Source organism: Doryrhamphus excisus, unplaced genomic scaffold (genome assembly GCF_030265055.1).
Source record: "Doryrhamphus excisus isolate RoL2022-K1 unplaced genomic scaffold, RoL_Dexc_1.0 HiC_scaffold_24, whole genome shotgun sequence".
NCBI classification, from domain to species: domain Eukaryota; kingdom Metazoa; phylum Chordata; class Actinopteri; order Syngnathiformes; family Syngnathidae; genus Doryrhamphus; species Doryrhamphus excisus.
In genome coordinates, this window is record NW_026652242.1 from 310,891 (window position 1) to 324,819 (window position 13,929).

General features: G+C 46.4%; 3 non-coding genes across 3 annotated transcripts; all 3 read right to left on the reverse strand.

The window, feature by feature from the left end:
* Window positions 1-2,362: 2,362 nt before the first annotated feature.
* On the reverse strand, window positions 2,363-2,444 carry trnas-cga (transfer RNA serine (anticodon CGA)). Its single transcript has one exon. It is a non-coding gene; the product is annotated as a tRNA-Ser (tRNA).
* A 941-nt stretch (window positions 2,445-3,385) lies between these two features.
* Window positions 3,386-3,459, reverse strand: trnan-guu (transfer RNA asparagine (anticodon GUU)). The gene has a single exon. It is a non-coding gene; the product is annotated as a tRNA-Asn (tRNA).
* Window positions 3,460-5,014: 1,555 nt separating this feature from the next.
* On the reverse strand, window positions 5,015-5,088 carry trnat-agu (transfer RNA threonine (anticodon AGU)). Its single transcript has one exon. It is a non-coding gene; the product is annotated as a tRNA-Thr (tRNA).
* Between the last annotated feature and the right edge of the window lie 8,841 nt (window positions 5,089-13,929).

Sequence of the window (13,929 nt, forward strand, 5' to 3'; positions counted from 1 at the left end):
TTGTGTTTTATTTCAAGCACTGGTATCAATATAAGCCTGATATGAATAGTTTGGAATCATATAGGGATTAATTGGAATAAAAATATATTGTGGAGAAGAAAATGGTGACTTGACTGATGCTTAGACGGGATTCGGACACCTGACTTCATTTCTCCAAAGTCTCTCTGCTTGTCTGACATCTGTCTCGCATCCTGATTGGCTGGCAGCAAATGTCAACAACACAAGCGCGGCCCGCGCTTGGCAAGTGAGAATTCTACCACTGAACCACCAATGTCACGTGGGGACACACTGTAAGAGAACAAAATTCAACTGTCAAGTGGATGAGCCTCTGCAAAGTGGCGCTGAATGACAAAACATCACAATGTCATACTCTTTGGATTCAAGCACCTTCTGGCGTAATGGGATCCACAACAATCACGTCAGCTGTGGATGCAACGTCAATTCGTTCTTGAAGGGCAAGTGACAAAAAGAAGTACATGGTTCACAAATCAGCTGCCAAAGTTTCACTGACCAAGCACCCAGGCACTGCTGGGATTTGAACCCGCGATCTCCTGTTTACTAGACAGGCACTTTGACCAGCTTAGCCACAGTGCCAGCAGTTCATCTGGTACCAACACAAAAACAGTTCGCCAATGGGGAAAAATGTTCATACAAGGGAGGGAGTCCAAAGTCCAACACATGTGTGAATTGAGAGTCCCTGGGTGGGCTCGAACCACCAACCTCTCAGTTAACAGCCAAACGTGCTGACCAATTGCGCGACAGGGAGTACAACAGCATGACTGCAGTAAGGTTTCACTAAGTGCTGTCCACCTTAACTCTCGGGTGGTCCGGTCTGTTACGTTTCAGGTGTCATTCTGAATACTGCCCTTTCGCAGGAAAAGAGCCTTTGTACTTTTTCAACATGAGCTCTAAAGAAAGGTATAAGCTGAGATATACTGCATTGGCCGGGTACCGGACCCGGGCCTCCCGCTTGACAAGTGAGAATTCTACCACTGAACCACCAATGCCATGTTAGGAAACACTGTCGGAGAACAAATTAAATTGTCGAGTGGATGTGCCCCTGCAAAGTGGCGCTGAATGACAAAACATCACAACACACGCACGGGATGCCAGGGGAGGCCGAGTACTAACAGAGCTGAGCGAGAGGGCATAAGAAAAAAAATTGTGACCTTGTGGTGGTTACCCGGCAGCACCAAGGATATGGCGCACGTCTGATGCGTAATGCATGCCAGGTGATGTTCATCTAGCGAGCGGACATTCTTGTGGGGGACAAGCTCAACAGTAGGAATGTTGAGAGAACTGACCAGTCCGCTATCAATGAAGTTCTCGTCCGCCCCAGAGTCAATTAATGCTGTGGTAGGAGAAGCTTCCCCCGCCCAGGATATCGTACCTTCCACCTGAAGTCGGCCCACCAAAGCGGATGACGCAGCCGGTGTGGTCGGAGCGGGCAGTGCCAGCAGCTGGGGAATATCCCTGGTGGAGGAAGAGCGTTGGCGTGCTGGGCGAACTGGACAGCGGGAAATTGTGTGTAGGACTCCCACAGTACAGGCACAGCCACCGGCGTGGACGGTGACTCCTCTCCGCTGACGAAAGGCGACTGGCTCCCAGTTGCATGGGGACGACACTCCCGACGTCAACAGACAGCGCACCGATGCTGGAGCAGGGAGGGAGGAGTGGTGCCGGAAGAGCCCCAGGAGGTGGGATTTGGAGCCGACGTGTGGGTCGGAGAGGCTCCGCCCTCTGCTGTGCACTGCGCTCCCGCAGCCGGTTGTCGAGTCGAATGGATAGCGACAGAGAGCGGCTGGAATGACAAGGCGCTGCGGAGCGCATATCGGGCGAGCCTCAGCCAACAAGTGCAAGATGAGCTGGCCGCTTGGGATGAGACCCAGACGCTGAGGCTCGCCCGATACGCGTTTCGTAGCGCCTTGTCATTCCAGCAGCTCTCTGCCGCTATCCCGGTCAGCGTGTGGTGCTCATAACGCCAAGGTCATGGGTTCTACCCCCCGTACTGGCCACTCTTCTTTATGTGCTCCAGGAACAACAAAAGGGCGACAACCCACTGGCCCCCATATCCAACATCACACCACCCACCCACCTGTGAAACACCCTCGACAAGGCCGCTGAAAGACCGGGGAGAGGTAAAGAAAACAGCATGTCAAAGCAGAGTGGCAACAAACCTCTCGGCCACCGAGACTGCAAGAAGCAGATCAATGGGGACAGTGGACTCCATTATCCTCTACCCAAAATTTAGACCTCCAGTGTAGAGAATGCGGACCGTGAAAGGACAACACCCCGGCCCTCATAACCAACAGTACTCCACCACAAGGTAAACAGCATGGCGGCAACAAATGCCCAGCCAAAGCGTCACAGACAGGATTCCAACCTGTGCGGGGAAACCCCATTGGATTTCGAGTCCAACGCCTTAACCTCTCGGCCACCGTGACTCCTTGGAAAAGACCAATGGGGGCAGGTGACCCCATTGTTCTAGAACCAAAATTTTGCTGAAGGATCAGCTGGCAACATGTGCATGGGAGGAAGACACATGGTTTGTGTGAGGGGCTACACAAGTCTTTCCACTTCTAGTTAAAAGCCAGGCACCTCACATTGTTTCCATAAAGTACCAAGGGATTGTCCTGTTGCCCTTGTATTTTGTGGGCAAAAAGGAGGCGTTTGCAAGTGGACCTCAGACCCTATCACTGGTCACCTGAACAGGGACTTGAATCCCGGACACTCAGATCAAAAGTCTAATGTTCAGGTGACTGGCTCAAACTTTGTCTGACCACTCTTTTGTCCAGAAGATATTTGGCTAATGTGGTCTGTTTTCTTAAACCTGCAAATGTCCAAATACACAAGGGTATTGTCTTTGTAGGGAGCATTGTAGTACATGTGACATGTATACTACATATGACATCAGAAATGATGGGTCTTTATTGAACAGAACAAGAACAACATTTCTTTTAAATAACAGCATAGGAGCTGCTGAAACACAGAGAAGGCACTGCTGGGATTTGAACCCAGGATCTCCTGTTTACTAGACATGTCTGTCAAAAAATCACAACAGTATACAGTGTCTTCTCTTAAGGGCCCCTGCTTACCAGTTGATGGGGTTTGACTTGATTCCTTTTAACATAAAAGCATTCCGTCGTCTCTTAATCTATAATCCTGGCTGGCGCTTTTGCAAAAGCTAATATTTTCAAGCAGAGCTTCAAACTGAAATCTGTGACTTGATCAACCTAACTTCTGATCAAATGTGTTAGACCATGGAAGCTGGAATGTGCTTTTGAAAAGTCATTGACACGCAGTTTGCCAATTGGGAACCACACAAGTGCTGTGCAAGAGTGGAGCGCAAACATGAAGGAACAGCGACACTGATGCATCCAGAGAACGTCCCTGGGTGGGCTCAAACCACCAGCCTCCCGGTTAACAGCCGAGCGCGCTGACCGATTGCGCCACAGAGACTCACACTCTGCCAACTTCTGTTCAGTTGAAGCCATACTAACGCATGCTATGCGTCCAGCATGCCCTTTGTTTTGGATGTGACTCGCACCTTCTGGTGTAACAATCGAGGCATTGCAAACCAGGACACCAGCTTTACTCTTTGATGAACGCAAAGTATTTTTGGGTACAATCCAGGGGTCTTGTGCTCTCACGGAAATGGCTCTGTCCTTTTTCAACATGAGTTGAGACGAAATGTATTAAAATAGACAGACTGCATTGGTCACTCAAGCAGAATTTCTCAGTTTGCCAATTTCAGACTGCGTGACAAAGAATCAAGTCAAACTCCATCGACAGGATGGACAGGGGACAACAAAGCAGGGAAGATAAGGGATAGGGAGGAGAGGGGAAAGATGCGACCGCCTTTGTTAAGAGCCAGAGAAGAAGCTCTCATCTCTGCAAGGTCAAGTACAGTATGCCAGAAGATTTTACCTTGAGAGTTGTCCTCATTCAACAACGGCCTGGATAGCTCAGTTGGTAGAGCATCAGACTTTTAATCTGAGGGTCCAGGGATCAAGTCCCTGTTCAAGCGGTGAAGGTAGGCAGGCCCCTTCCCTGAATAACTTGTTTCAGTAAACCTTTGCGATCTTCCAGGACTGTGGGTAAACGCCATTCTCAATAATTAAATTGAAGATACAGTGCGAGACAGGCACTTTGACCAGCTTAGCCACAGCGCCAGCTGTGCATCTGGCACCAACACAAAAACAGTTCGCCAATGGGGAAAAATGTTCATACAAGGGAGGGAGTCCAAAGTCCAACACGTGTGAATTGACAGTCCCTGGGTGGGCTCATACCACCAACCTCTCAGTTAACAGCCAAACTCGCTGACCAATTGCGTGACAGAGACTACAACAGCACACAAGGAATAACTTGTTTAAGTAAACCTTTTCGACCTAGCACCTTTGCGATCTTCCAGGACTGTGGGTAACAAAATTCTCAATAATTAAATTGAAGATATGAGTTTCTCAGGGAACACAAGGAGCGAGAGGTTCAGTCATCACTGGGAACTTTGGAAGTGTAGTCACCTTAAGTCAGGTCTGCTTTGGTGAACTTCAGAGGTATCATGACCAGTCTGCATCAAAACATTATCTGAAATCCTGTGGCAGGTTTCTGGCATTGATTCTTAATTCAGTTGTCATCCCTGATAGATGGTAATGGTAATGGTAATCATGCCCGCATGGCAGGCGAGTCTCTTTGCTTGTCTGACGTCTGTGTCGCATCCTGATTGGCTGGCAGCAAATGTCTGAGAATTCTACCACTGAACCACCAATGCCACGTGGGGACACACTGTAAGAGAAAAAAATTCAACTGTCAAGTGGATGAGCCTCTGCAAAGTGGCGCTGAATGACAAAACATCACAATGTCATACTCTTTGGATTCAAGCACCTTCTGGCGTAGTGGGATCCACAACAATCATGTCAGCTGTGGATGCAACGTCAATTCGTTCTTGAAGGGCAAGTGACAAAAAGAAGTACATGGTTCAGAAATCAGCTGCCAAAGTTTCACTGACCAAGCACCCAGGCACTGCTGGGATTTGAACCCAGGATCACCTGTTTACTAGACAGGCACTTTGACCAGCTTAGCCACAGTGCCAGCAGTGCATCTGGCACCAACACAAAAACAGTTCGTCAATGGGGAAAAATGGTCATACAAGGGACAGAGTCCAAAGTCCAACACATGTGTGAATTGAGAGTCCCTGTCAGGTTCAAACTCCTCCAGGTCTCTGGTGGTGAAGAAGGGGAAAATCACAGACCAGTTTCGCTTCTCAGTCAGAGGCATCCAGATTCCATCGGTGGGGGAGAAGCCAGTTAAGAGCCTGGGCAAGATCTATGACTGTACCTCGAAGGACACCGGAGCACTCCAAGCAACATCAGAGGAGTTGGGAACCTGGCTGACCGCAGTGGATAAGTCAGGATTACCAAGTTTACCAAGTTTAAAGCCTGGATCTACCAACACGGCATCCTGCCACGCCTACTCTGGCCGCTGCTGGTCTACAATGTGCCACTGACCACCGTCAAGGGCTTCGAGAGGAAGGTCAGCTGTTTCCTGCGGAGGTGGTTGGGCTTACCGCGAAGCCTCAGCACCATCGCCTTGTACGGGAGGAGCAACAAGCTGAAACTGCCCTTAACTTAACACTATAATCATTGTATTTACATTTTATTCTAACATTTCCCTCCTGTTTATCACACATTTTCTGTTTGCAGTCCCTCCTAGGCTCTCCTCTCGGTTTTCACCTATTAGGTCATCTATGTCAGAAATTGTGCTTACACCTGAGCGGAAGTGTTCTCGTCGTCTGAGTCAAAGTACTTGTCTTGGTCAGGAAACAAGTCAGGGGCATGTCCATGATGGCTATCTGAGTCGTCACTGTCATCGCTGCCACCTGCCACCAGTAGGGGGTACATTTCATTTACCTTGTTGTAATTGGTGCCATGGCTAAATCCACAGTCCATGTGATTGTAACCTTCAGGATAGGGATACAACAACATCCACATAAGGCACACAAAAGAAGGGCAACAGCGAGTGCAATAAGCACGGACATCACATAAGGAGACCATTGTCCCCCAAGTTTTCTCCAGTCACCGAACATCTCAGTGTCAACACCAGTGCTCCTTCATCTTGGTGTTTAGCGCCTTTAAACCAGAAATCGCACGCAACAGCATTCCTGTGGAATCTGTATTGTTGGGGATGGACATGCAACATTGGTCGCCAAGCATGGCGCACACTCCTTGCTGATGTGCCAGCAGTCCATCCAAGGCGATGCGATTCTGGAAGGCCATGAGTGACGTGGCATGGAGTTGTTCTCCAATTGCTGTGAGTCCGGCCTCGGTGTAGTTCCCAAGCTTTTGTATGTTATAGTGGAGGTAGTTAATCCTATCCACATTTTTGTTAACTGTTATCCATGGGATAATACTTTCCAAACCTGATGCAACCTGATTTACTAGTTTGTATTCGTCTGGTACCCCTCGTGGCACGCTGATGGCATCGATGTCGGTGGGATTGTCTTGCATCATCCAGTCGGGGGCTGGAACTTCTCTCTTCCTTTGGAAGTAGTTTGGGATGTGGTGTTTATCTGCTTCAATGATAGCACTTAGTAACATGTCAACATTCATAGGGTAAATAGATACTGGAATCAGTAATGTCACTACTGCACATGTTCCGGTCATGTTATAAACGATGTCATCGAGGTATTCGTCCTCGCACCACTACCACACGTCTGCTCTAAAGTACTAAGTTGATGGGGGTGTGTTTCCTCCTTCTGTGTTGTAGGTATCTTGATTTTTTTTACATGTCTACAATATTTGAACTCAACGTGACCTACATTTTTTTGCGGTTCCTTTTAGCTGTACACTGGTGAAATTTGCTCGGGCTACTTTAGTAGAGAATGGTGGGGGCCTTTTTGTCTCATTGACTACTGGGAATATAGTGTTTATATCATATAAACATTCTCGACAAAAACATTCTAATATTCTGAACATGATGGTGACAGTGTGGACATTTTTGTCATTACTTCAGGGACTCAAGTAGCATTGATCAGTGCTGGTACAATCTGGAGAAGTGGGGTCATGGTCATACATGCAACACAACTAATATTTTTAACATAGTTTGCTGCACTTTTTGCTGCTTGTTCAATGTTTAAAACCCAGTTGTTAAAAGTTCCTGAAATGGTTCCATGGTGATGCCTTCCATTTTTACTATTGGATTCATTACAATAATCATATAGACATAAACATTTATTAATTATTATATTATTTATAGCTTAACCCGACTACAATAGTTATTGGTAAGCTGGGGGACATTTTGGTTACTGTTTCATTTTTGTGCCATTCTGCTACAGTGCCCTCAAAACCAGGATGCATTGTTGGGTTTTCTGGCCAAGGGTATGTGCTATAATCTTCACTGCTCAGCACGATGCCCCAGAGTCTAGGACTCTGAAGTCCCCTGCGTCACAGACGGGTCTTTACCTTCCTTGTCAGACTCCCGAACAATGACTAGTTTACAATGCGATTGATGTACCTCTTTTTGCAATTTCAATGTCGTCAATGTCGTTAACAATACTTGATAAGGTCCTTCCCACTTGGAAGAGTGTCAGTGTTTTCTTTTTACACTTATAAAACAATAAAGTCCATGTGTATTACTTGAAATAAATATTGTGGTTTTTGAAATTGGCCACACCGAGGTCGCAAGCTGCCCTGGGCATTGTGTTTTGCACACATTAAACACGCTCTACAAATTTTTTGGAAAAAGAATTAAATTCATACATAGTAAAGTGGGTGTTAATAGTGTGGCACATCCCTCCTGTTGAGACATGTGCAAAACCATGGCTCAAAATAGCGTCCCACTTATGCAAATTTTTTGGCAAGATTGTTTTATTATCTGTCGACATATTAACATTTTTGTCCAGGGTTGCTTTATTCCTAAGACAGTGGTCAATTTCTTGCTTTGGACTCTGTTGTTGCATGTCTGCCAGAATCTCAAAGTCTACTTGTAATTTTTTAGTGTTAAGATGGTTCAGTTCCTTTAGTGCTGCTTGTTTTATCATTTTATCAGCGAACGCATTTCCTAAGGATATCGGATCAGTATTATTTGTAATATGTGTCATGCATTTACATACAACAATTTGTTTTGGCAATTGCACTGCTTCTAGTAATGCTGTTAGTAATCCGTCATGAGTTACTGGTTTTCCCGTTGATGTTATCATACCTCTGTTTTGCCAATATTGTGCAAAGGTATGTACTGTTGAATATACATATTGGCTATCAGTATAAATTGTCACCTTTTGACCTTTCATTAATTTGCATGCTTCTGTAAGCGCTACTAATTCTGCTGCTTGCACAGAATAAGAGGATGGTAAATGTTCTGCTTTCAACACCATATCTTGTGTAACAACTGCATAGCCTGTTATTGTTTGTCCAAAATTATTTTTCTTCAAGGAACCATCTACAAAATCTCCTCTTTTTGTTAGTGCCTGATCTAATATGTCTGGTCTACACTTTGCAGTTTGTGTTGTTAGTTCATAACAATCATGTGGTTGGCCTTCCTCAGGGAGTGGTAGAAGGGTAGCTAGGTTGAGCGTGGTGCATCGCTCAAGTGTTAAATGTGGTTGGGACAAAAGTGTTGCCATGCAAGACAGATGTCCAGCAGGAGACAAAAATGTCACGTTAGTCTGTAATAGCAGGGTGGAAACCGCATGAGGTACTTTCAGTACGAGTAGATGGAATAATACAATGGTTGCACTTGTTTCCACGGCTATAGATGCTGCTATTACAGCCCGCACACAAGGTTATGTAAAGACCTTTACAATCTACTGTTTGTATAAATGTTTTGCTGTAATCAGGTAGTGCTAGAATCGTAATTCCTACCAGTATATATAGATATTTTTTTTTTTTTTTTAACACATAATGCTTTTTCTGCCTCATTCCACTATAAGGGTGCTGTCATTTTTAAGTCTGTTTTATATGTTATGTTTGTTAATGGTGACACTATTTGTGCATAGTTTGGAATCCAACATCTACATCTAATTAGTGAGTCCTAAAAAGGACATCATTTGTTTTTTCGTTTGTAGTTTAGCTGCATTTAAGATTGCTTGTTTTCTGTCTGTTAGAATGGTTCGCCCTTGTCCAGTCAACTGATGCCCTAAATACTTCACTGATTGCTTACAAAATTGTCTTTACTCACTTTATGGCCTTCTTTTGCTAAATGGTGTAATAAGGCTATTGTGTCTTCTTCACATGACTTCCTATCTGGTGACGCTAGTAGGATGTCATCTACATATAATAATATCTGGCTTCCATTTGGGGGTTCAAACGTGGACATACTGGCCATCATTGCTTGTGAATAAATTGTCGGGCTTTCACAATATCCTTGTGGTAAGCGTGTGTACGTATATATATATATATATATATATATATATATATATATATATATATATATATATATATATATATATATATATATATATATATATATATATATATATATATATATATATATATATATGTATATATATATATATTTTTTTTTTTTTTTTTGCAAACGTAAATGCGAACCTGAACTTTCTTTCTCTATTTGAATGGAGAAGAATGCATTACTGATGTCTACTGTGGTGAACCATGTGACATCTGTTGGTAAAGAATTTAACAATGTGTGTGGGTCAGGCACACAAGGTGCTCTTGCCACCACAGCTTGATTTACAACTTGCCCTGTATCATTCTCCATCCCACAGAGAGTGACACTTTTTCTCACTGGGAAAATAGGGATGTTACATGGTGGGTTATCGCATTCTACTAAGACTTGCTGGTTTTATTCCTTCATATGCATTTAGTTTTATTAGGTGTACTTGTAATTATACTACTGGTTCATCATTTGGTTGTGGTTGTATTTGTTAAGACAAGCCTAGTCATGCTGAATATAGCTTTTGGTTCCTTTTTGACTTGTGGTTTTCCACTTTTATTTCCCATCTTGGGAATAATTTAGTCCCTGTTGTGATGAGCTTCCTAGGGAAAACTAACAACAGGGTTGTTTGTCAGTGAGAGAGTAATGAACTTTTCTTTGAGGTAATTCTCAAGCTTCTACCCCGGTGAGGGTGGAGAATTCTTGCCTCTGCTTCCTCAAAGACTTACTCTTTTTCTCACCCTTTAATATGAAGACCTGTCTAGTGACAAAATCTCCCATTCACACACTCATTTGTACTTTGAAAACGTTTTCACATTCAAACCCCGAAAAGGCCTTTAACCGCGGAGGCTCTCCTTTCCTAGCCTAGCATGACCGTCAACTCCGTCTTTGTACAAAGAACTGCTAACTCGGTCTTTTTTTTTGTTTGTTTTTTTTTGTTTTTTTTTGTCCCGTCCAGCCATTGGGGCAGATAGTATTGTTGATCTAAATGCCCTTACATGCTAAACAGATTTGCTCTGTGTCAGGAAAGGTGTTGGCTACAACTTCCCTGTACCATGAAATTTTATTTGCCGTTATTTGATGTTTTTGTTTTGCCATTTGGAGCGACCGGACCGGAGCAAGAAGAAGAACAGAAAAGAAGAAGAGAAAGGGGGGGTGGGGGGGCAGTAGAGGGAGAGACAAAAACAGCAGCAACAAGAATTCCCATAACAACAACAGTGACAAAAAGAACAGTTAAATGTCAATGATGGCTAAGGGTCACAATAGAGATGATATCAGTGAAGTGAAACAGTCCAACTTACCAGTAGCAATAGTAACAATGAAGACATGAACCATGATAGTGAACACAATTACAGCCATACAGTTACAGTAATTAAAATCTCACTGCTTGACATCATTTTTACTGTAATAATAGCATACCAATAGCATATAGACATAAGATAAGATAAGATGGTAGATTGTGTAGAGAAGCACCCATGTGCTGTGAGTGTCCATATGGAGGTGTGTACTTCTGTGTATATATTCATATATGTGTGCGTAAGCGTGCTTGTGTATGTGAATGCGAGTGTGTGAATGTGTAATTGTCACTGAGAATGACAAAAGGAGAGAGACTGCCTTCTACCACCTAGCAAACCCCGCCCCGCGCAGCCAGGTCAAGCCCCCACCGCCAGAGATCCTCCGGCCCCATGGGTGTGGGCAAAGCCAGGGCCGACTCCCCAAGCAACTCCCCGAAGAGACCAGCAATAGGCCATGGAGGAGCAATCCCAACCGGCAAGAGGGCGCCAGCAGGCCGGAGGAGAGCCGCACCCCCGAGACCAGCGGGAGACCATACCCCACTAGGGCAGAAGGGCATCAAAGGCCACACACCTGTGGGCACAGGGGCGCCCCCGCCAACCGGAAGGGAGCCCGTCCACGCCCGCCCCCCCGCCCCCCACACACCCCCAGGAAGCAGAACCCGGCCCGCCCCAGGTAACCCCAGGCCTGACTACCAACACAGGACCGCCCCAGCCAGGACAGAAGAGGCCCGGGCACACTGCCCCATGGAACGCCTTTGCGCCAGACCCCCGCAAGGCCCCCCGTATATCTATATAGCCATATACACACACGCACACCCACACATATATATATAGAATTATAATAAAACTAATCATTATTTATCTAAGTATTTAAAACAACAAATACATAAAATAATCTCAGACACACGCAAGCACACACTGTGGACGTCCCTGGGTTGGGCGTCCGGGGCATCACAGGGCGGGGGACCCAGGGGTCCCAGACCCACAACCAGGCCCCGAGCCCAGGGAGGTACGGACCGCCAAGGGATAGCACCCCCAGACTCCCCTCGACCACGGCATCGGGGCTACGGCAGTGTGGCAGACAAAGGAGCGGGCGAGGGGAGGAGGCCCGCACATGAGCAAGCGGAGGGGGCGTGCAGGCGAGTGGTAAGGCGAGTGGTAAGGCGCTCCACCGCGCCGGGCAGCTCACCCCCGTGAGGGAGAGCCATAGCTCCAAGTCATGGGGAGGCCAAGCACCAGAGCCGAGGAGTTAAGACCAGCGCAAGGCCACCGACGGACCCCACAATCCACCGGGAGGGCCGACCTCCCCCCTGCCCCCAGAACCAGCAGCGCTCCACCCACGTACCGGAGAACCATCCCTGACGAGCCCTAAGGCAAGACTGGGGATGGGCAAAGACAAGGACAGCGATGCAGCAGAGCATAGGACCAGTGGCAGCAGACACCCAAACGCCCAGAAGAGCACCGTCCCCCCAGCAGGCCCCACTCCAAGGAGCATGTCCCCCATCCCCACACGTCACCCAGGCCCCCGTCCCCATGAGCAGGATCAGGCCACCACAGCACAGCAACCCCAAGCCACCACCGTAGACTTCAGGCCACCACCAGCGCGGACCCCACTGCCTGGAGGCCGGTGAACGCCCCCCCAAGGGCACGTTGGTGCCCGCGACCCAGGACAGACCCAGGGAGGTAGCGCCAACCATGACCCTAGGGGCAAGCCCCGGCGTCAGCTGGTTTGAAATTGACTTTTAATTACTGAAGTGTGTGTGAGGGTTGCCTTGCTTTTATGCTTTTAAGGATGTTCTTTTTCGTTGGCAGGTGCTGAGGGCCCAGAGCGGCAGCCTGTTGGTCCCCTTTTTTCCCACTTTTGGTTTACTGAGTCACGGATGCAGTGTGGTTTGGATCCCTCCCATTATGTTACCGCTGTCGTGCTAAGCCCCAGCCCAGGCCTCTTTTCTTTTTGACTCCTCCCATCACCACTTTATTTGTATTATTCATGGTTTGTCACTCATTTTAAGATAATCGTTTAATAAAATAACTACTTTTATCATTGTAAATCACAATCTTGTTCTGTGGGATTTGGGGGATTAATGTAGAGTTTGTGATTGATCAAACCTGTTACATCCTGGGGTGAAAGTCCCCAGGTGGCGTTGTCAGCAAACTACCTACCCCGCTCGCTTTGCCACACACGCAATGACACCACAGCCCCTCCATGCAGGCCAGTGATGCACCCAATCAGTCATCTGGGAAATATGGATTGTGTGTCCAAACTGGGGACAGATGCTTGTGTATACACCTTCAGAGATCAAGCACATGTCCTTGTTCCCATGTTTTTGTAAAAGTAGGAATTGAACGGCATTGTTTCCACCCAGTTTCGAACCGGGGATCTTTTACATGTGAATGGGGATCAATGGGGAATGGGCTGTGAAGAGGACTGGCGAGGTCACAAAGCAGTTGCCAAACAATGAATCACGACGATGTGTCCAAAGTGGGGGCAGAATGACAATTGTCCAAATTGACAAATATTTCTCCTTTGTAGGGAAAATTGTAGTTCATATAACATGTTCCAGAAATAATGGTTTTTTTCTCAACAAAACAAGAAATCACAATTGGAAATGAGGCTTGAAAGGTTTAAAAGCCAGCTGTGAAGAAAGCACCTGAGCCAACCTCAGGCTCACCTTAATGTCTCAGTGAACTCAAGGTTGGCTGGATGGGCGGGATTTTGAAGTTAAGGTCCTTTTTCCAAACTATTTGCCAAGTCACAATGCAAATCAGGATTATGCTGAAAACCGTGCTTGAACCAGGGACCTTCAGATCTTCAGTATAACGCCCTCCCACCTGAGATATTTCAGCTGCTAAAGTGGCTCTCAGTCTGGGCTAAAAGAAGGGCAGTGTGACACTGTGTCTGTGCCACATAAGTTGCTGTGTCCCTGGTCCAGTATGTTGTCATCTTGGGTTGGAATGTCCCCATGCTGGTAACAGGTGGGGAATACAGTCCGTTGATGAGAATAAGCGGTGCAGAAAATGGATGGATTTCATTGGTTGAAGTCTCCAGCTACCATAAAATTGTTCATGGTCCACTTTGGCCAATTGACACCAAAGATCAATCAAAGATGGCGGCGCGCACAGACGCAGCGGCTCACGGCTCTCCCTTTCAGTGCTTTTTTTGCTTATTTTATGTGTGTTTGTCTATGGACTCTATCCACGTATACATCGGCATTACACCACTACACCCGACAGGACCTTGTGGACA